The sequence below is a fragment of the Acipenser ruthenus genome, chromosome 6 (assembly GCF_902713425.1).
Source record: "Acipenser ruthenus chromosome 6, fAciRut3.2 maternal haplotype, whole genome shotgun sequence".
Classification (NCBI taxonomy): domain Eukaryota; kingdom Metazoa; phylum Chordata; class Actinopteri; order Acipenseriformes; family Acipenseridae; genus Acipenser; species Acipenser ruthenus.
In genome coordinates, this window is record NC_081194.1 from 72,985,250 (window position 1) to 73,007,424 (window position 22,175).

A 22,175-nucleotide genomic window follows, 5' to 3' on the forward strand; every position below is an offset into this window, starting at 1 on the left:
CACGCCACATACAACATATAACACAAAATACGCACAGGGGCTGGGCACACTGCCACAGTTATATATATATATATATATATATATATATATATATATATATATATATATATATATATATATATGAACATAATTTAAATATTTTATTTAACAATATAATCAAAGAAATTACACAATTATATCGCAAAAATTACAAAGCGGTATGTAATTCAATATGTTAATGTAACATTATTCAGCAGGTTTCATTTGACTTTCTGAAGCAAAAATAGTTAATTCTATAGAGTGATACAAAACATTTGGCCACAGCTGTAGATTGACCTAATGACCTCTCGTCATTCCCAGCAACTGTCTCAAACCAAGTGCCATTGGAGATCATAAAGTAACAGAGGAGTGTGTGTTTAATTTAAAAATAAATTCAATACTGCCCACCCCACTGCGACAACTGTTCTCCTAAAGAACTAAAGGTGTTTATCAAGGATCTCTTAAAAGTTCAAGGCTGTTTATCTAACCACCCGTGTCAAAGAACCACCAGAATATAGGTGTCTGTACACCATTCCCTTTTGCTTACAATACAGCTCAATAACCGCGTAGATTTCATTAAAATGTGTGTCAGTGTACATGCCCTATGACAACCCATGACTGTTCAGCATGACACAATGGGAAACAAGAAAGTACATCATAAAACAGTAAGCAGGTGTACTTGATCCCATTGATGTTGTGCAAACAACTATAGAGTCATGGTCTGAAAATAATGAATGTACTTTCGGATATTTCCTGTAATGAAGGGCTAAGAGGAATATTCTGTTCTGATTAGTGCTGTGGTTGTGCTGATATAAATGCCTTTAAACTCTCTGCTTTTCCCCCTGCAAATAAATAATATGGTGGGTTTCTACCAGAACACAAAATACTAAATAGAAAACTATCAATTAGTTTCAAGAAAAATTACAGGGAGAAGTCATCAGTTTAAAACCCAAAGCCACAGATGTTAAAAGCGGCAATTTCCTGGAATTGTAGAATGAAGCTTCTAGGAAATGGCACTTTCTGCCTCTATTACTGTTTAAGGCAGCCAAATTGGTGACAGAAATAGCCTTGATACGAATAAACAGGAAATAGAAACAACCAACAGAAAGCAACTGACATTTGCAAATCAAAAGCGTAGATCTTAGAGTAATACTTTTTATGTTCATTGGACCTTCAGACAGAATTTTTTGTTCTAAAAAAATAAAATGTCTTATAGTGAGGTATACTATGAGGGAGGCACTGAAAATGTTATCTAAATGTTACATGTTGTACTTACTTTTTTGTCAGGGGGTGTACAGTACAGCTTCTGCATAGACTATAAAACATAAATTACATGTAATATTTTCCACTATAAAAACATAACTTTTAAATTAGACATGACGTAATTATATAATGGAAAAACCCCAGCTCCAGCAATAATTAGTGTTACCAATACTGACAACTTTCTACAAAGAATGAGGAGACTGATCTTTCATGCCATGGAAGCTACAGTATATTATCCTCAGCAGGTTCACTTATTAAAACAAATAAACATGTTCAACTTTATTCATCTTAAAAACCAAGTCACTGTAGGTATTTCTTATTCAGCGTTTGAGATATTTTACATGTCTTAACATTCAGAATTTTTGGAATAAAAAGAACACACACACAAAACAGAAGCATTCCATTTAATCTTCATTAGTTTACTCATAGGTTAATCTCTATGCCTTCTCTTTAATGGATTTAGTAGCTGGTTTTTCATGTGTCCAGATTGCAAGATGTCATATACATTACATCATCATGTGCTGCTTTAAAAGTTCACAGTACAACAGTGACCTCTAGTGGTTGATGCAGTTCTGCCTTTTATTTTTCTTAGAACCACAAAGAAATTAACAATCTTGACTTAAACATTTTTGTACTGTAAAACAGCTGGACTTCATTTGAGAAAATAGATTAAATATAAATTACAAACAGAACAAATTGTACCACCAATTCATTGTTTAATAATATATAAAAATAGGATCTCTGACATTACCATTAATTCAGTAAGGACCATTACCCCCGCAGTGTTTACTCAAAAAAATTCAACACACAATATCCTGCTGGATGCTTGAGTTTGCCATATAAAGATATACTGTTGCTGTTTGTAATGTCGAGGCAGTGATCCTCAATCGATTTTTCCTAGTAGTTGAGATGCAAAATACTGGATGCAGAGTTGTATCAAATCGCTAGTGCCTCTTTCAATTTTAATATCTACACATCAAATCTCTCGGGAGGCTATACAGTTTTCAACTGTTTCCAGTCAGATGGATGTTCATTAGAAATGCAGTCAAAATAGTGATATATCAAGCCCCCCCCCCCCCCCAAACAAAAATGATACCACTATGGTTAAGAGATTACCTTTTCCTGTTATTACTTAATTAAGCACATGCTTATTTATTTAATGACATTTCTGAATAGGAGAATGGTGGAGCTGTACTAACCTGAAAGGAAAATTATCCACCACAGAGAGCCCTGGGGAAAACAAAATACCCCGTTATGGAATTTTATAAAGTTCACTTTGAATAATCAGCAAATAATTTTGTTTCCCTCTGTGACTGAAATCAGTATAGTAATTAGGTTTACTTTTATCATGTGTTCTTTTCATATTTTCTCAGGACCATATGCTTTATGTTTATTCATATCTTCTGCACTCCATGTGATTGACAGGGTGTTTTTCGCCTTGCTAGTGAACAACCTAGTTACTGATGATTTTGGCCTTTACCAATGTCAAAACTCTATTTCTATGTGTTTTATTATTATTTTAAACCAGGAATTAGTAGGAACTTAATCATCAGGCATTCAAGTCCTGTGCTTATACTTAAAACAAAACTAAAAAAGTGATAACCACAGTAGCAGAAATAATATAATTCTGTACAGCCCTATACAATTATGCCTTTTTAATTGTTGCATATTTTACTAAACTTACAAATTATTAACATTATTTACTCTTTCTTGTGCCTAGGATCCCAGTAGCATGTTCAGAAAAATCGAATGTTTGTGTACCAGCAACCTCCTAGAATACATTAGGTTTCCAGACACATACAAGACAATGCCGCCATATTAGTGCAACAATGTTATTTGTAAATTCAGGCAGAAAGAAGAGATAGATGGTAGTAGCCATGGAACTTGCTCTGTGATCAATTTGTATCTTTCTTTAAAAACAAAGTTTAAACTCGAGAAACTAGACATAATTGCATTGCACCCAAAAGAATACAAAGAGAGACTCTTTTGCAAGGTTTTATATAGATATACATTTTGGAGATCCAGCTGAGCTACAGCTCACTTTAGTTACATAGTATGTGGCAGGGTCTTACTCTTTGACTTAGAGAACCTAAATTATCAGGATCAAGTGTTCAACAATCATATCAGAATTTTATCAGAGATATGCATGTGAAATATAGATGTTGACCTTAGTGTTTATGCTATAGTGACTATACACTAATCTTATTTAATTATTCAGTATTTCTTCATAGTCCATTTTACATTAGTCTTGTACACATACTGTACAGGTGGTTTCACAGACCTGAATTAGCACTAGTCTTGGACCATCATACCTTGCATTTATTTATAAAATAACATTAGGTTGTCCAAGATCAGTGCTAATCCGGGTCTGTGCAACCTGCCAATAAAGTACTATTGCAGTTATTGAATTTTTAACTTTTTGGAGTGCTTCTTGTGGGTTATCAGTGGTTACCAACATGTAAAATGTGTTAAAATTTAAACAGAATCTTACACCCCTACTTTATTCCATAACCACCTTCTGTGCAGTCTATCAGAAAGCATACCTGTTTGTTTGCATTACCCAGGTTTTAGCAGAAGGGGAACCTTCTACCCTTTCATAACTGCCATTTACCACCACATCATACAAGATAGTAGGGTTGGAACAATAATCGATTATCATGATATTATCGATAATGTTTTGCATCGATAATTTTATTTTGTTGAAAAATTAATCAATAATCATATTAGCGTCCGTTACCCGATATGATACACTCGTGTGCTCTGCATTGAAGCAGTGAGCAGCACTGAACTGTCTCCGTGAGGCGTAAGACGTGAAGTTGTAACATGTGAGGGAAGCCTTACTAAGTAAGGTGAACATTTGAAGCCAATGGCAGCTGCAGAAAACCCCGAACAGGCTGAAAAGATTTTAAGAAAAAAACAAAAAATGAGTCCTGTGTGGGAGTTTTTTTTTTTTTTTTTGAGACAATACCACTAATCTCTTCATCCATCTGAAGACCACCATCCAGATTCATTCATGTGTTTCTGCGAAACCAAAGTATGATGGAGGCGGAGTAAAATCTACATCTGAACAGAGAAGTTAACTTTACATAACATAACATTAACTGAGTTTCTGGAACGTAAATCAAAATATAGCAAGGCTCACCTGAAACACAGTGAAATTACAAATGCCCTCGCTTGTTTTAAGTGCAAGTATATGCAGCCATAGATTTTAAACAGTATGCTTGCTTTTAAGTTTATGTCATGGTTTAATTTTGATCCTAAATTTTGCGCTGGCAAAGCAGGAGTGTTTTTCTAACATAAAAACACAATTATTGGTACTTCTAAAATAATAAAAAATATATAGCGCTCTCTAAATTACTGTAGAAAAGTGGACCTTTTGCCTATTTATCATTTTGACAGTTTAACGTACATTAAATGTAATTGATATTCTCAATTAAAAAACAAAAACAACCTTATGGCAAATGTTTAATATTAGCCTAAACTTCCTTTTTTCTGTTTCTTTATTTTAAACTACAGACATGAGTACAACAAATACCGCAGCAATTTTTTTTAATTACATTGCAACTCAGTCTAAACTTGTTTTTATCATCTAGTCGTGTTTCTCAATTAGACGATTATCATAAATAGAAACACTTTTAGCTCGCAAGTATTGTTCCGGCTGAAATTTAAGGCTTGTTCAGTAGATGTGAATTGATAATCCCAATTTAGAAATTGTATCATCTGGAAATCATTTTTTGAAATACTTTTTTAATAAATAGCCTATATGTGGAGATTTGAAAAGCTACCAAACAAACAGATTTGATTGTATTATTTTTGATTTCATGTAACCAACCATTGTTTCATAACTTTTATTAAAATTGCTTGTCTTTGAAAACTGTCTAGTTTTATTTCTTCTAAACTCTGTGACTTGTAGAAGTAGTGTTCATGTTGCTCAATTCTAAGACATATTACATAGTTTATTTATTTAGCCGATAATTGTGATAATTTACAGCTGATAATCAACAACTGAAGAAGTCATTATTGTCCAACCCTTAAAGATAGCATGCTCCTGCCACTTCTTGCAGTATTAATACATTAAAATTTGTTTGATCTGGACTGGACAATGTGAATTGCAGATTTTTTGTAGTATGTGGCTGTTAAAACCTTATATGTTGATGGGCCTTACTCCCAGATCTAAAGTCATGCCTTTTTATTTCACAATAACATTTTTCTTCAAATGTATTGCCAGGCTTGGGTTGTATAGACAACCAAAAAAATAAACTTAAATTATTTTATATAAATATAAGCTTTTAAACATAACACTTCCTATGCTTATTTTTCAGTTAAACTTCTATAATGTGAAATAAAGCCTCATGGGTTTGAACTTCCAATTGTATTCTGTTAGTCACTTGTTGTGATGTCTTCTCTTTAAGATGGCTGTGGGAAGGTCCTGAACAGTTGGTCGGGCAGGTAGCCAAGATGCAGGAAAGATGTTTGAGACTCATTTTCAAGGGCAGCCAACTCTTGTACTGTAGGTGCCAAAACATCCACATGTTGTATAACCCACCTGCCAAGAGAAGAAAAGCAAACTTAACAACTTGCCTGAGACACATTGTCAACAGCAATGAACTTGCACTGCACAATAATACATGTTAATAATACAATAATACAGGGAGTGGTTAACATGTAGAAAACAGAAAGTACTGATTAGAGGAGAAACCTCAAAATGGAGCGAGGTAACCAGTGGTGTACCACAGGGATCAGTATTAGGTCCTCTGCTATTCCTAATCTACATTAATGATTTAGATTCTGGTATAGTAAGCACACTTGTTAAATTTGCAGACGACACTAAAATAGGAGTAGTGGCAAACACTGTTGCAGCAGCAAAGGTCATTCAAAATGATCTAGACAGCATTCTGAACTGGGCAGACACATTGCAACTGACATTTAATAGAGAAAAGTGTAAAGTATTGCACACAGGCAATACAAATGTGCATTATAAATATCATATGGGAGATAATGAAATTGAAGAAGGGATTTATGAAAAAGACTTAGGAGTTTATGTTGACTCAGAAATGTCTTCATCTAGACAACAGCAGAAAATGGGCTTAGGCAAAAAAAAAAAAAAAAAACCTACAAACAGTTTAAACACAAATGAAAGAAAATGGATGTTGTGTTTTGACCAAAACACCACCAAGCTTTTGCAAAACATACCCATCCTTGGAAGAAACTGTATTGTCTTTTTGATCTCATTGGTAAGTTTATCGAGTTAAATTGTACCCGGACATGGTTTTTGACCAGCCTTTCCCACAGTCGATCAGTCTTGGGATCGACAAGCACGACAATATGATGGACAGTCTCTGGGACAGAGTCCTCACCCAGGTGGGAAAATGCATGACTTTTTTCATACAGCTTCTTCACATCAAAGGAATGCAGGGTTGCTGAGCACACAATCACCTACATGTGTACAAAGAAAACACAAATAAATACAAACAAACTAACACGATACCCGTGTGCACTGTTTTTGTCTTCATAAGGGTTAGCACGAGACTGGCAGAGACTAGTATGCGATTATTTTTAATTTTAAACAAAACTTTTTTTTTTTTTTTTTTTTTTTTTTTAAATCAAGTGAAATACTTTTTTTTATATGATTAAAAAGTACATTTTGATATTCATTTAATTCTAAAGTGGTGCTTACTTCTGTAATAACAGTTCAGGACATGTTCCCTACTATCAAACCTTTTTTTAAATCATAAAAACTACCTGAAATAATCTCTCATTAAGTTGAAACTTTGTGAACAGGGTTTAATCCTCTGTAAAGCAGAGAAGGATCACTCTAGCAACAGTTGCAATTATACCTGGAGCCTCTTTCTATCAGAAGTGATCTGAGCGATGTGGTTATAGACTCTCTAAATATCCTGCAGATAAGAGCCCATCCTGCAGGAAATAAATAACAGATACAAAAAAAATTCCATCTGTTTTGATATATCCAATGTATAATGCTTATTTATAGTTGATCTATTAAAAAATAATTAACATTCTCTCCTTATACAATTAAGTTAGGCTCAATACATACAGCTTCATCCAGCACAAGGAATCGAACTTGAGAAACGCTGATCTTTCCTGTTGATATCAGATCATCAACTCGACCAGGCGTTCCCAACCTGTTAAATAAAAATAATTTCAATAAAAAATATACATTTATAAAACTTGATGAGAAAGCCAAATCACAGTTTAAATTTGGCTTTACTGTTATCTAACAAGCTAAACAACAGAAGACATATCCCTTGTTCCTGAACTGGCAACTGATCCTTGGCAGCTACACCACCGATGATCAAAAGCTCCCTTAAAAAAAGTAACAAAACATTTACTAGTAATTATTTCCCTTATACCCCCCAAAATAAAAATAAAAACAGAGACTCATATCATACTAAGGTCACACAAATTATTACAATCTGACGTAGACAAGATAAATAAAATATTAATAGGACACTTTTATAACAAACAAATATATACTGGGAATAGCATTCTTCATCTCTGTGGGCCGGAGAGAGGCTGACAGGACCCAGAAAACAGCACAGGAGGGATCACTGGCAGCTCTGGAACCAGCCTGCCATGATCAGGAGGAGATAATTGGGCTATGAGCTACATGTGCTGATAGTTCGGGATGTTAATTAAGGTGATTAGATGAGTCATTGCCTCAATTGGCCAGCACCTGTAGCCGATGTATTTAACAAGTATCGCCTCCAGCCCAGCCACATAAAAAGGCTGAGCATTCACTAGACAGGGGATCGTTACTGAGGAGAGAAGGACAGAGTGGTGTTGGAAACGTTTGTTTGTTTGTCTTGAAAATAGTTTTTTTTATGTGTTTTTTTTTTGTATGTTTGATGTCCTTCAACCCGGAAAAGACCCAGAATAAAAGCACACGGTTCAACCAAACCTGTGTTCGCCTCTGTGATTAATTCCACAATAAAAAGTGGTTCCTGCATTCTATTAGCTTACAATATACTGTATGTAATAGATGGGCTTCAGTGAGTTACAGGAAAATACAGGAAAATAATTTCTCTGACGTCATAAATTACGAGAAGGTCGAGTAATTTATAAACTGTCACAAAAACCCGAGATGGAATTGTTTTCCTGTAACTCACTGAAGAGGCCCATCTATTATTTTTTATAAAACATGGATACCCCTTGTGATGTTAATATTAAAGAAGACGACGTTCAGCAGTACAGTTGGGTTTTTTTAAACGCAGTGTTTCAGTGCTGTACAGACGTTCTATGTCGTTATCTGTTTCTCCAGTTTCTCTGAGATATAATGTACCAGCTTTACATTTTTTTTTTTTTTACATAGTCTCATTTTGTTGATCATTAATGAACATTTCTGTACTGTGGGTGTTGTCGAGTGATAGAAAACGAGACATTTTGTGTTTGAATTGAAAGTGATAGTCTTGAAGAGTCGAATGGGTCAAAGTTCAAGTATATTTTCCTGTAGAGGAATTATCACTTTTTGACGTCACTGTTGTGGTATTTTGCCTTTTTTTTGAATGGCTCAGGATGCAAATATTGCCTTCATCCATGTATTTTTGCGAAGGCAACCCTGAGTTCTGTTGTATTGAACATTTCAATAAATGGCACACGTTTTGATGTTGTTTGATTTTTATTTGATAATTACTGTTTACTGATTATTATTGTTATTAGTGTTATTAGCAGGGTTTTTGTTTTCATTGTTCAAACAAAAAATAAAATAAAAAAAACATGTTTTTATCTCTATATTGAACATGCGTATGTAGTACACAGGAGCATAAAGGGTTAATGAAAAAACAGTTTAGGTCATTTATTTGTGTTTTATTCATCATATGTTAACATTTTATAGCAATTAGAAGTTTGAAAACATTATTATTTTCAAAATCTGGTACTTGGGAAGGGGTTTCATTTTTACATCTAGAGTTGAAATGGTTAATACTTTAAGCAATTGAGAGAAAAAAATGAGCGAATAACTTTAGCAATAAAGGGGGAACAGGTATAGTACTTTCAATACTTAAGCAGACAAATCAAAACCCAATAATCAAATACTCCAAATAAAATTAGCACAGAAATACTTTTTATGAAAGAAAACCAACACAATTATTAATAATCTCTTAGCAGTCACCCTTGTCCAGGGCGACTTACAATTGTTACAAGACATCACATTATTTTTTACATACAATTACCCATTTATACAGTTGGGCTTTTACTGGAGAAATCCCCTTACTCAAGGGTACAGCAGCAGTGTCCCATACCTGGGATTGAACCCATGACCCTCTGGTTAGGAGTCCAGAGCCTTAACCACTACTCCACACTGCTGCCCATAACATAATACAAATAAATAAAACTTATACACAGGTAACACTAAAAGTCCAATGCCCTTATTTTTAATTCAGATAAAGTGCTTTAATTTTATCGTTGGTGCAGTTGAAAATTCCATCGTTGGAGATCTCAGTTTAATTTTAATGAATTATAATCCAAAGCAATGCCAAAGAAAAAAAAAAATCAAATTATAAGTCAGCTGACTCCTTTGTAATTTCCAAGCAAAACAAAATGAATGTCCCGATCAAAAAAAACAACAGTCCTCTTCTGCCTCTTTGGGTTTAAACAAAGTTCCCAAGAGGGTTTAATGAAATTACTTTAATACCTTGAAATTGTATCCACATTTTTATAAGGAATTCTTAGGCTGGAGGTGAGATATTTGCTAGCCAGGTTTGTTGTCTTCTTGGGTGCTCATTGGCTGTTTTTTTTGTTTTATTATTATTTGTTTTTATTTTTTAGAAACACTGTAATATCATGTTTGTATGTTATTATTGAGCTTAATGTCAAAATTTAAAGGCATCAATAGTTACCATATTGCTAGGTATTGTGGAATTCAATCAAAGCCCTGTTGTACTGTCACAAATTACAACGTGGATACAATTTCAAGGTATGAAGTTTATTTTATAGACCAAAAGTAAAATTAAACTGTAAAAACATTGTGATTTGTTTTAAGATAACAGGCAATGACCTAACAGGATATTAAGTTTATTCAGTGTCTGTAATCTGTCATGGAAAATGTGGGCTCCAGTTTTGTTATAATGTTAACCCTAGTTAAGTAGCAACGCTAACTATAATATAGAATATGTAGCAATAATACAAAAAAACTATTTGACAAATGTTTAGACTAGTCTTTAATGTTTCAGTAATTTGGTTTGACTTTTTAGTTTGTGTGTGTGTGTGTGTGTGTGTGTGTGTGTGTGTGTGTTTGTGTTTGTGTGTTTGTGTGTGTGTGGGTGGGTGTGTGTGTGGGTGGGTGGGTGGGTGGGTGTTGTGGTGGTGGCCTGCAATTATATTTATAAGCTATCCTATTTAAACATATTTACAAGGTTTTTGGACTTGTTTCTTTTGGAGCAGAAGATGAATCTCATTGTGTAGTTCATTCATGATCATCTTTTAACATTCCTATAATAGAATGACCATGTTTGGCCACCAGATGGCATGTGTTCTATGCCAAATATCCATCAAAGGAACTGCAGTGGTGTTTGTATATAAGGTAAAAAATCAAATTAGATTTTAGATTAGGATACACATCTATCCAGGTTTTATACACACCTTCTGTATATGCTATATAACTTATGTTTTGTGTTTTGACAGAAGATTTAAATTTCACTATTTTCATTGCTATTACAGTTTTTATTTTTATTAATTTATTTATTTTTTAATATAAAAGCCCATCAAGTTCTTCCCTACCTCCTGGACTTGTCCAACTAGTCAGTAAACAAATTAACTGGCAGTTGGTCCTTGCAAGGTATTGGAACTTTAACTTTGGTATCATATCATTAACTTGTGTAAGGCAACAAGAAAGACCGAAAGAAAAAGAGGATACATCCATTATTTTAGGCCCCTTTTAGGCAAACAAATGCAATCTATAGGCACCCAATTTCTTGTGCAAAATGTGGTAATTACAACATGAACTAGTTCCACGGCATGTAGTCTGCATTTCAGATTTGTCTCTGTCACACAGTTTCTTACTATGTGTAGCATCCCTAGATAATGTGGTTAACCCATCAATCTGAAAGGTTTACATTTGATATTACATTTGTATAGCGCTCTTTGTGCGCAGTAGGTCTCAGAGTGATTGATGCTGTGTTCAAAAGCCCCCTTCAAAGTGTCTGAAGCAGTCGTTCTCTAATGTGGACCACCTTGGCATTTGGGGCACAGACCATAACCAGTATGGGTTTAAAAGTATATGTTTTACATTACCGATCTAACAAGTATTTTGGATATTGAGCAAATAGATAAATATGATTTAAGATGTTGTTGCACATAGTATATTTGATGATATGCTATTACATTATTTGTACTGCCACATACAATTGTTAGAGGCCAATGGACCTCAGGTTGGTCAAAGATGCTACAATAAAAGACCTGTTCTAGAAATATGATTTAAACATTGTTTTAAAGTAAGTTTATAATACACTTTGTAACCAGTAGCCTCAGATTGCATTTCAAGTTTATTTTATTATTTTTTTGCAATTGTTAAAATATTGAGTATTTATGTATTTTTTATTTTCCTGTAAAACCTGGGAAAGTGCTTTGAATGGTTTAATCCTAATTTCTTTCGCCCTTTCCCCATTGTGTTTAAATCTTTATATCCAAAACCGGCACTAATGAGTATTTTTATTTATAAGTTAAACTGTTATTTAAATACATAAATAAACATGTGCTAAGTAATTCACGGGAATTATCATGGATGTAGCTTTTGTGGGAGAGATTATATATGTGAACAGGTGGTTATTACATTTGTGGGAGAGATTACATTTGTGGGCAGTTATTACATTTGTGGTTTGTACAATACACATGGCGTCCTCTCAGTAAATTTGCTCTAAAAATCTAAAACAATCAGATTCTCTGTTATTCCTGTATCTAATCTAACTAGCACAATGCAGACTAAACAGCATATAAGGTTGTATAAAGTTGATGATGATTATTTTACGTGGCTTCAGTGAAAACTAAAGGGTCGCTACTGATAGCCATAGAAATCACTTTAATAAAAAAAACTTAAAGCACAGTCCCAGATAATACCAAAAAACAAACAAACAAACAAACAAATACTACTACTACGACTACTACCACTACTACTACTAATAATAATAATAAAAACCTATTAAACCAATATTCAGCACTTGGAATGATTGCAAATGTCAAAAAAGGTCAGGGAAAACAAAACAAAATAATAAAGAGCAACACTCTTCTGATAGTGTAGCTGCCTTCCTGTGTCTTAAAACATAATATTTTTGCTATTTTTATGAAGCTACTGGTTGTTGTACAGGACCAGTGTGTTGAGATCAGGTAATTGAAATTCTTAAGTTGAACAAATATGTTTTTGAGAGTGTCTCGTTTTTAGTGTGTGTTATCAGTGATGCTTTACTGTGCTATCAAATCCTTTCAATATGGCCTGCATTGCTTATACAACCTTGTCATTATCTGAACTGTGGGATAGTATCATACTGACTGAATTCTCCATATTGTAAATTCTATAAGTAATCATTTGTACCATTTAGAATGACTTTTTCAGGTTTCTGTTTTCAATCCTCTTGTGTACTAAAATCAAAGAAAGAAATACAGCATTATGGAAACACTCAGCGAGAAGCAATCATCATACTGCCACTGTGACCATTACTAGCACCTGCATTACTCTTGACTGTTTGTCATTAACTGGAAACTTTGTGATTTAGGTGCGACTTCTCAGTTGCAACACATTTCCCTGAGTGTCTATAGCAAGTTGTTATCCAAGAAGCAATATTACATTTATCCTTTAACAGTCTCATTAGTTAGATTTGTAACCATTCCTTTGTTTCCTTGTAGCACTTTTTGTTGGTTTTATATTAGAATCAATAGGGCATTTTTGTAAACTAATTTGAAAAAGAAAGATGTTGATTTCCTCAAGTATTAACTTTCTATATCTGTTTATTCATATTGATTGCAAACATGTACATTAACAATACACAAACCTTAACTTTTTGGCAATTAAGTGTTATTTGGCTTACAATTAAATATATATTTTGCAAAACCAGCATATATATTTTTTTCTTATGTGTATACCAGGGATGGAAATAAAACTTCCATTCCATAGCAGCTTGATCCATTCCTGGTTTTACTATGATACAACAGAACACACCTCAGCTTGTTACCTAATCACTGTGGCTTATTTCCATCTCTGAATAACTTATTTTGGCTTACTTAAGCTATTTGTTTTCCAGAATATTCTGCAGAATACTTTTTTTACGCCACATGCTGTGTCATTCTATGATTTTACTGTAAGCTACGTCTTGGCATATATTTCAATCAACGTAAAGCTGCCACAAGCCTATTGTGTATTAATATTGTATATTGTCCATTCAATATTTGTCCATGTTAAATCCTTCTGAATTCCTTTACAGTCATTTCAAAATCAACACCCCTATTTTTAGCTGCATGAGAGATAGATGTCTGTTTTTTTTTAGTTTTGTTTTTATTAAATCTCATATATTTTACTCATTTTACAGAACAGCAAGAGATGATTTTGGTTCATTTATTCAAGGTAAAATCTAACTGCTATTATTATTTCACAATGTGTATTTTCCCCCAGCTTCACTAAATAAACCAAGCCTTATAACGGAGGTGAAGAGCCCAGAGTCGGCTCCTCTGAGCAGGTAAGGAAACATCATTATGAGAGCAGTAATAGTCACGAGAGGTAGTGAAGTGGAAATACAGTATGTAGGCTCCATGACACCAACGTCGACAACATTTTGATTTGGACCTAATTAATCTTCTTTTTTTTAATTAATTAATTTTTTTATAAATTTAGTCGTTGCCAATTATTTATTATTTTCTCCCAATTTGGAATGGCCAATTATTTTATTATGCTCAGCTCACCGCTACCACCCTTGCGTTGACTCGGGAGGGCGAAGACGAACACATGCTGTCTTCCGAAGTGTGTGCCGTCAGCCGACTGCTTTTTTTCACACTGCGGATTCACCATGCAGCCACCCAAGAGCTACAGCGTTGGAGGACAACGCAGTTCTCGGGCAGCTTACAGGCAAGCCCGCAGGCACCCGGCCCGACTACAGGGGTCGCTGGTGCGTGGTGAGCCGAGGACACCCTGGCCGACCTAACCCTCCTTCCCCCCGGGCAGCGCTCAGCCAATTGAGCGCCGCCCCCTGGGAGCTCCCGTCCTCGGTCGGCAAAGGAATAGCCTGGACTCGAACTCGCGATGTCCAGACTATAGAGCGCATCCTGCACTCTACACGAGTGCTTTTACTGGATGCGCCACTCAGGAATGCTAATGAATCTTCTAAGAGGAACAAGTGGTATTGAATATTATATGTGACCAAAACATTTCACATTTAAAAGACAAGTTAATTTAAGGATCAGCCAAGTAAAGATGTGTTCTTACATAATTTGCCCACCAACCCATTTTTTTCTTGTATTGCAAACAGGAACTACTAGCAATGAATAAAAAACATGGGAGCGCAAGTTAGCCTTCATTTTTTAAAACTTGACCCCTTTTATAGGTACTACATATTTATATGGCAGATCCTTCATTCAAACTCTGCTGTTTTTTCTATTATTACTGTATTACTATATAGGTAGATTTTCTTTTTTAAAACAGTCATGCTGGCTACCCAAATTCCACTTTAATTTTATTCTAACTTGGCTGATTGACTTATTTGGCTGTCACTCTATAATACTCTTCCACTTGGTTAAAACCTTCAAGCTGAAGCAAGCTGGACGTAGCAGAATGTGTAACATCACTACGGTCCCCAATCTCCAGGCATTACCACGGAAACTGTACTAGGTTGTTTCCATTCTGTCAGCATGCTGTTAGAGAGGGAGTGATGTGACCAAGTTGTGGTTACTTAGCAACCATTTGGTATATCTTTACCTGACAATTTCAGATTCTGGTTGAGAAGGATTTAGTCCTGTTTTTTGTTGCTTGTGTGAATTTACAGTACAGGTCAGCTCAATGGATCGTCAATCTATAGTTCTTGAGTCCACAATTAAATTCGTTCCTACTGTGTGTACAAAATACGCAAGATTATTTTAACGGCAGAGTTGCAAATGATATGCTGCCCTATACTTGTGAAATGCACTGGTAGTGGAGAGAGAGAGAGAGAGAGAGAGAGAGAGAGAGAGAGAGAGAGAGAGAGAGAGAGAGAGAGAGAGAGAGAGAGAGAGCACACAGAGAATGCGAAACAAACCGAGTAACATAACAAAAGTACCAAATATATGACAACTTACACACTTCTGTTTGAGTCCCGAGTTTAATTTAACTCAGACATAAGGAACTTAGGCACAGTTTATTAGAGCTGGCAGGTTGTTTTTGCTGTCTGAGGTTCATCATCTTTCATGGACGTTAGACAGCATAAAGGATTAAAGAAGATAAAGCAGAAATGGATGTTATAAATAAATACTACTGTATTATCATTCAAGCATACAGATTGCATTATATGTTACTATCATTGCAGTTGATTAAGCTTCACTTGAGAGGGCAGGGTTACAGTATACAAGATACTTATTTGTATCTCAACCTCTGTAAAGACAGTAGCATTTAATCTGGTTTTGTTCTGGACTATTATTCATTTCCACTGCCATGAGTTTTAAAAGGAATTTTCTTTGCATTCTTTACTTAAAAAGGAACCTGATATTTAATGTATGTTTTTGAAAGAGTATGGATCGTATGCATCGCTAATTTAAGTAAATGACATAACTATATATATATATATATATATACATATATATAGTTTGTTTTGTTTTGTTTTGTGAGGCTTGTGGTTGTAAACAGTGTAGTTTATTTCTAACTTGTTACTTCAGCAATGTCTACTACCAGCACCTTTATTTTCTACGACAGCTCTAATTTTAACTGTTCTACTTTGATACTTTCAGCATTCAATTAAATTAAACAGACCATTGCAGATTGCTCATGCACCATGATAGCCACTCACCAGGTCATATACTATCTGAGATGTCACATAACTGACTTTTTTGAAGGAGGTTTTAAGGGAAACCAACCATTAAAACAAATGAACTGAAGAACGACCTTTTGACTTTGTGTCATTAGTAATCTTTATTCAAGAGACATCATTATTGATTCTCAAAGCAACACACATCCAGAGAAACCCAATGCCTGACACATTTTATTATTGCTATGTTCACTGGCTTTATTGAAGCACTCTTGCGTGATGTGTGCTTGATTTTTAGACAACCAGAAAGTACCTCCATTTCACTTATTGTAATTTAAAGAATTCATTGGCACAGGGAGCAGAATTAATGAAAAATAAATATATTTTTATAAACCAGTCTGCTTACAAACTTGTCTTATACACGGATATTTATATTAAACGTCAACAGTTTTCATAGATTATCAACAGCTGTTAATGTATGTTTAGGTTCATTAGGTGAAATCCTTAGGTGCTGAATTTATGTGTGATCCTTTATGCACTTAACTGTTTAATACATTGGAAGTTGATACCCAATATATACATTTTTGATGACAATGGAAGGAACAATTATGTTTTTTCTCCTCATGTGTGAGTCCCCACACAGCACAGACGTTCTGAGGGCGTGTGAGTGTATAAGCCTAAGGCCAGAATTGCTTTTACGCCGAGCAATCCAGAGCAGAGGTGGGCGGGCTACTGATCCCGTGGGAACAGAGACCAGCCCTGCTTTTTATCCACTGAATGTGCTTAGTATCTGGCCCTTAGGGTTTGCTGCCGGTTTCCAATCCCCCACCCTGGTAGCGTCAGAGCCAATGTGACGCCACCCTCGGGGTCCCCAGCAAAATTCGGCCTGTTCGCACAGCCTGGACGCAAACTGCTGCTGTCCAAGCTGTGTGACTCATCCTGCACTCCCAGCAGCAGTGCTTAAACTGGATGAGCCACTTGTGGACCCCTGAAGTACCTTTTAATTAATAGTTGATTTGCGCTTTGTACTGTGAAGAATGATGTGCTCAACTCTCACTCATGTGTTTAAAAATCTGCTGTAAAACATAAATATTAATTTAACTGTTGTTGTGGACTGGGAGCCAAGCTCATACAGTATTTACAGTATAGGCTTTTTATATGATACTGTAGGCTTCTATCAGCTCCCATTAAAAAACAGCATTCCATTATAAGGTACCACTGTCGGTAAACAGCAGAGAGAGTAAACAATTTAACAAAAAAAAAATACGTATACATATACATGTACAATTCTACTTAAAAAAAATAGGATTCATTCATGGCATTTCTCTAGCAGAGCTTGTTTGGAAGCTCAGCATAGCGTATTCACGCCTGTGGCCTCATGAGTTACTGAGTTCCCGTTCTCATGAGAGAAATTTAGTTGTGCGCTGCTACCCATGCCTGAGTGAGAGGCAGATTTCAGAATTCACAGGGAATCATCCCCTCTTCACGTCCACTGAGTATGAATCTGTCTTATAAAATGTGCCTTACACTTGACACAGCATTGTATAATTTTGGTTTACTTACCTTCAGTTTTCCAGGGGATCTGAGCTATTCTGTCGTAGGACTGATACTTCTGGAATACACAGCCAGTGCCCAGTGGTCAGCAGAACTGCTTGTAATTAATTATCGAGGGCAACTCAAAAGCTACCTTACAGGTATAAAAAAAGTGTGTCCTTAACTTTTAATTAACGGCATAAAGTTTCCTTAAAAATGTAAATACAGTATTTCAGAAATCAACTTTAAAGTTGAAAAATGTGAAAATCCTGCACTGTCAATGCTGTCTGATAAAGTGAAGAGCACAGAAAGATAGCTACTGTATGGATATGTCAATAGAGCTAACCAGTCAAGCCAGGTGAAATATGTAGGTGTCGGAACATCATTGACAAATATTCTGCTGAAACTGTAAGCAGATAACTGGCAACTGCAGAGGGTGACCTGTCATAGGTGAGTTATCGGTCTATAAATCTGGTCCTGGATATATTCTGCAATGAAACTATGGAGGTAAATGTGCTCAAGTAAACAATTAAGAACCTGCTTGTAACAAAGACCTGGACTGGAAGGGTCAGAGTTGTCCACCTTGATTTGAACCCAAGGTTGGCCCTTCCAGTCTAGCTTTGTGTTCTAACCATGTTCTAAATGAAACTCCATGCAGGCTCTAAAGCAATATATTTAATTTGACGTAAATGTGCGTTGGAATGACCTCCCACTCTGAAAGAGTGACACCGCTTTGGAAAGTATGAAGAGAGAGTCAGGCATTTTACTCGCCTGCGTTAGTTATGCTGATGCATATGAATTTAGATTTCATATTTGTAACAACTGAAGGCCCACATGGTCTCTGGCAAAGGCATATACATTATGACATGTTTTTTTCCTGCTGGAGTAGGGAATTTTTATTTTCTGTTAATCAGACTTTTAAGATTAAAAATTATGGATGATATCTCATGTTCATAGCACCACAACCTCTACATACAGTGATACACATCCACATGAGCCAGTCTGGCTCTGGAGTGAAATATTATTGAGGTAAATAACAAATAGCCAACATAATTAATATTGGAAATATTGCTAGTATTGTTTGTTGTCATTGTCAATCAATCTCACTTCTAAAATATATTTTTCAGTGTGGGCGCCAATCAGAGTTTCAGCTTCAACTGCCATTATTCTCATGGAATTACGGCTATAAAAATGAATAAATAAAAGTTAATGTAATATGTTACATGTATAATTGGTATTTAGTTTTAAAATGTAATGTGAACCACTAATTACATCTGCTTCAGATGATGTCCTGTGTTACTAAATACTTTGTTGGAGGAAAATATCTTTTAGGAATATCTTTTTGCAATTGTAAAGTCCTTAAGTTAAGTTGCATAATTACAATAGGTATCAGGAATTCATTTGATTGTGATACTATTGGGCTTGTAACAGTTTATCACTGAATTTCTCATGACAAAAATATCACATTATCCAGACCTTGCCCAGCGGTTAGTAAAGCACTTTACTCATTATCCATGTGTGATTTCTGAAACACCATGAAGGCAAGCAGAATGTAGCTGATTCTTGACAAACTAGGCTAACTCCTCAAATATTACAGAGCAGTCTCCATAATTGCATGCTAATTGTAATGGTCTCTGCCTTTTCTCTGTGAACATTTCTAACACAAAAAAGAATATTAATCATACATTATAGTCAGTGGTACTAAAGTAATGCAAATCAGATAGAGAAGATGTTATTAAAAATGTAACTACCTCACAGTTACTTATTTTCAAACGCACACTTAATGGGACTCCTTTCATGGTCACACAGTAAGTCAGTAGCTGAGACTGAATTTGAAAAACAAAATATCTCTCATCTCGGATTTTATCTGTAACCGCCAGGTTTGCACTGCCTCTGGGGTGCTCCAGGAGACTTTTCCAGATGGTCCCATTTAATAACTTGTCACTGAAGCCATTTTGAAGGGCCCAGGCAACCTTTTGAAGTGGGCCTACTGATTAAATTATTAAATAACAATGTCTAATGTTGTTTTTCTTCAGGTTGTAATAAAATAACAATTTTGTGTGCACAGGTTAATACTGGTCGGAGGCTGTGAATCCAGTGATAATGAAGTATCCAAGACGACTCGCTGTGGACTCACAGCCTGGAGAGTGCTGTCAGGCTTCCCTTATTATAAACAAGTCACAAGCTATGAGGACGATGTGGGCTCTGTAAATACCCTTGAATAATTAATGTTCTTCATATCTTGAATTTATGAAAAACACACAGTAGCAGGTCCTTCAGCACCTTGGTGTTGGGTGTGAATGCTGCTCTGCTCTAATCACAAGCCTCTACCCACACTCCGTATTATTAGATTCTGATAGTAGGTCATTGCTGCTAATTGACACACTAACACACATCAGATCTTCACTGCAGTCCTGTAGTTTGAGGCCTGTACCTGTGTCTATTGTACATGCAAATGAATCAAAAGACAATTGATTATTTGTCTGTATATGTGCACCAGTGGTAGCTGGTGGCCAAAAAAATGGGGAGAAAGAAATAAGGCAAAGGGCTTGGGGGTCCCATTAAGTCCCCAGCAGCAGCAGAATCTTATTATTGTATTCTGACTGACAACACTTTTCAATATGAACTAGGATGCAACAAGTTAGGATTACAACAAGTTATATCTACAATGACATATTAGCAGTGCAATAGTGCAAGGATAGCGCATCAGCTGAGGATCCAGTAATGTGGTGCATCCAGTGCATTAGTAGTACAGAGATGAAAAATCTCTGCTAATTGGCGGATTTCCGCTTTTACTCAGTCCCCCGGGGCTACTGATGTGATCCATGCAGATCCGGGGGGATAATTATTATTATTTTTTTTAATCTTTCTTTTTATTCAAAACTATTAACATTTATGACAGTTGGTGTAAAGTGTTTTTTGCAGTGTAACAGTGCTAAATTATTATATAAATCGATATCGGCAAAGTAACAGAAAAAAAAAACTGAAAAATAAGGCAGTTGTTTTTATTACATACCCCATTGGTGCTTGCAGATGGCTGTCTTGGCAACGTCGCATATTTGACTGTCACATAACCGTCCTGATCAATTAACCGCCTCACTACATTTTCTTACCTTTTTTTTTTTTTGGTAACATAAAATGAAGCAGAAAATGTCAACTTTGTGCTTAAAGTAAACATTTACAATATGAAATGCTTAGTGTTGCACATAAGGCCAAACTAGTGGATGATTAGCTCAAGTTCAAGAGCTCTTGCCTTGTGTGTGCCGCACTGAAAGTATTTTGCGTGGCTTCTTTTGTAGGTTCAATGTTTTTTATTATTATTATTATTATTATTATTATTATTATTATTATTATTATTATTTGTTTTTGTTATTATTAAAGCTCAAACAACAGGGGGAACGGAAGGTGCCACAAAAAATAGAAATTAACAAGAACAATTGAAAGTGTACATAGTTCTTTTTTGACCTTTAACAATTAAAAGGGAGTGACTTTCTGATGTAAACAAGTTGCATTTGAGATCCAAACGAACAAGAACATTAAAAGAAAAGACATGCTGTACAGCATTTATTTAAGAAAAAATAGATTTCTCTTGAAACTAAATATATATTTTACCTCAACTTTATTTGACTGAATACTTGTATCAAGTTTCACAGACCCTATTTTACCGCCCTGAAAAAAAAAATGGCCTAATTTGTGCTGTTTTGTTCACTCTCAAGTATTGGCATCTCTGGGTTTGTGAAACCAGCAGTTAACGCTCACTTATTATTTGGTAATCTTATAATTTCAGGTGTAATCTGAATCTTAACTTCATTCAATTTGGGTTCCTGAGCAAAAAATCCAACACGGCAGCGGAACCCAGATTCTTGCCAGTTTTCAGCCTTTTTGAACTTCTTCTCACTTTCATCTCTGGGCCTCGTGGATTGGGCCATGCGCTCAGACGACGGAAAGCTTCATAACCTAGAAAGAACGAAGGAAAGAGAATCCCTGTCTCCAGGAGCCGCCCTCAAAGAGGTGAGGCAAGTCATCCAAGGCAATGCACTGGAGTGCGCCTGCAGGGTTATCTGAAAGTAAGTAGCTGCGGCTGACTCGAGGCCAGGGAAGTGAGAGTCACTAACCCCCCAAAAGGATGGACCACCGGCTCCCTGCAAGGACTGCACCTGTGAGGACAAACAAAAAAACGCGTGCCAATGCGCAACAAAAAGGACAGAGATGGGAGTTTATCTTGGACAATTGAATACATTGTCCTTGTCGAAGCGGGTCAGTCTTGGATGAGTGAAGGAACAGAATAAAATGATTATTATTGAAAGGTCACAAGAACAAATACCTATGGCTGGATACTAGATAGTGATGGTACTGTGAATTGTGCACTTCACCAGGTCATCAAATGGGTTGAAACATCCTGAGCACAAATTTGAAATTAATTGGGAAAGG

At 35.5% G+C, this 22,175-nt stretch overlaps 1 long non-coding RNA gene across 1 annotated transcript; it reads right to left on the reverse strand.

The window, feature by feature from the left end:
- Positions 1–4,574: 4,574 nt before the first annotated feature.
- On the reverse strand, positions 4,575–7,846 carry LOC131737393 (uncharacterized). The gene is made up of 5 exons (XR_009329005.1): positions 7,777–7,846; positions 7,337–7,424; positions 7,119–7,197; positions 6,639–6,717; positions 4,575–5,827 (listed from the first exon to the last, which is right to left on the reverse strand). It is a non-coding gene; the product is annotated as an uncharacterized LOC131737393 (long non-coding RNA).
- Positions 7,847–22,175: the final 14,329 nt, after the last annotated feature.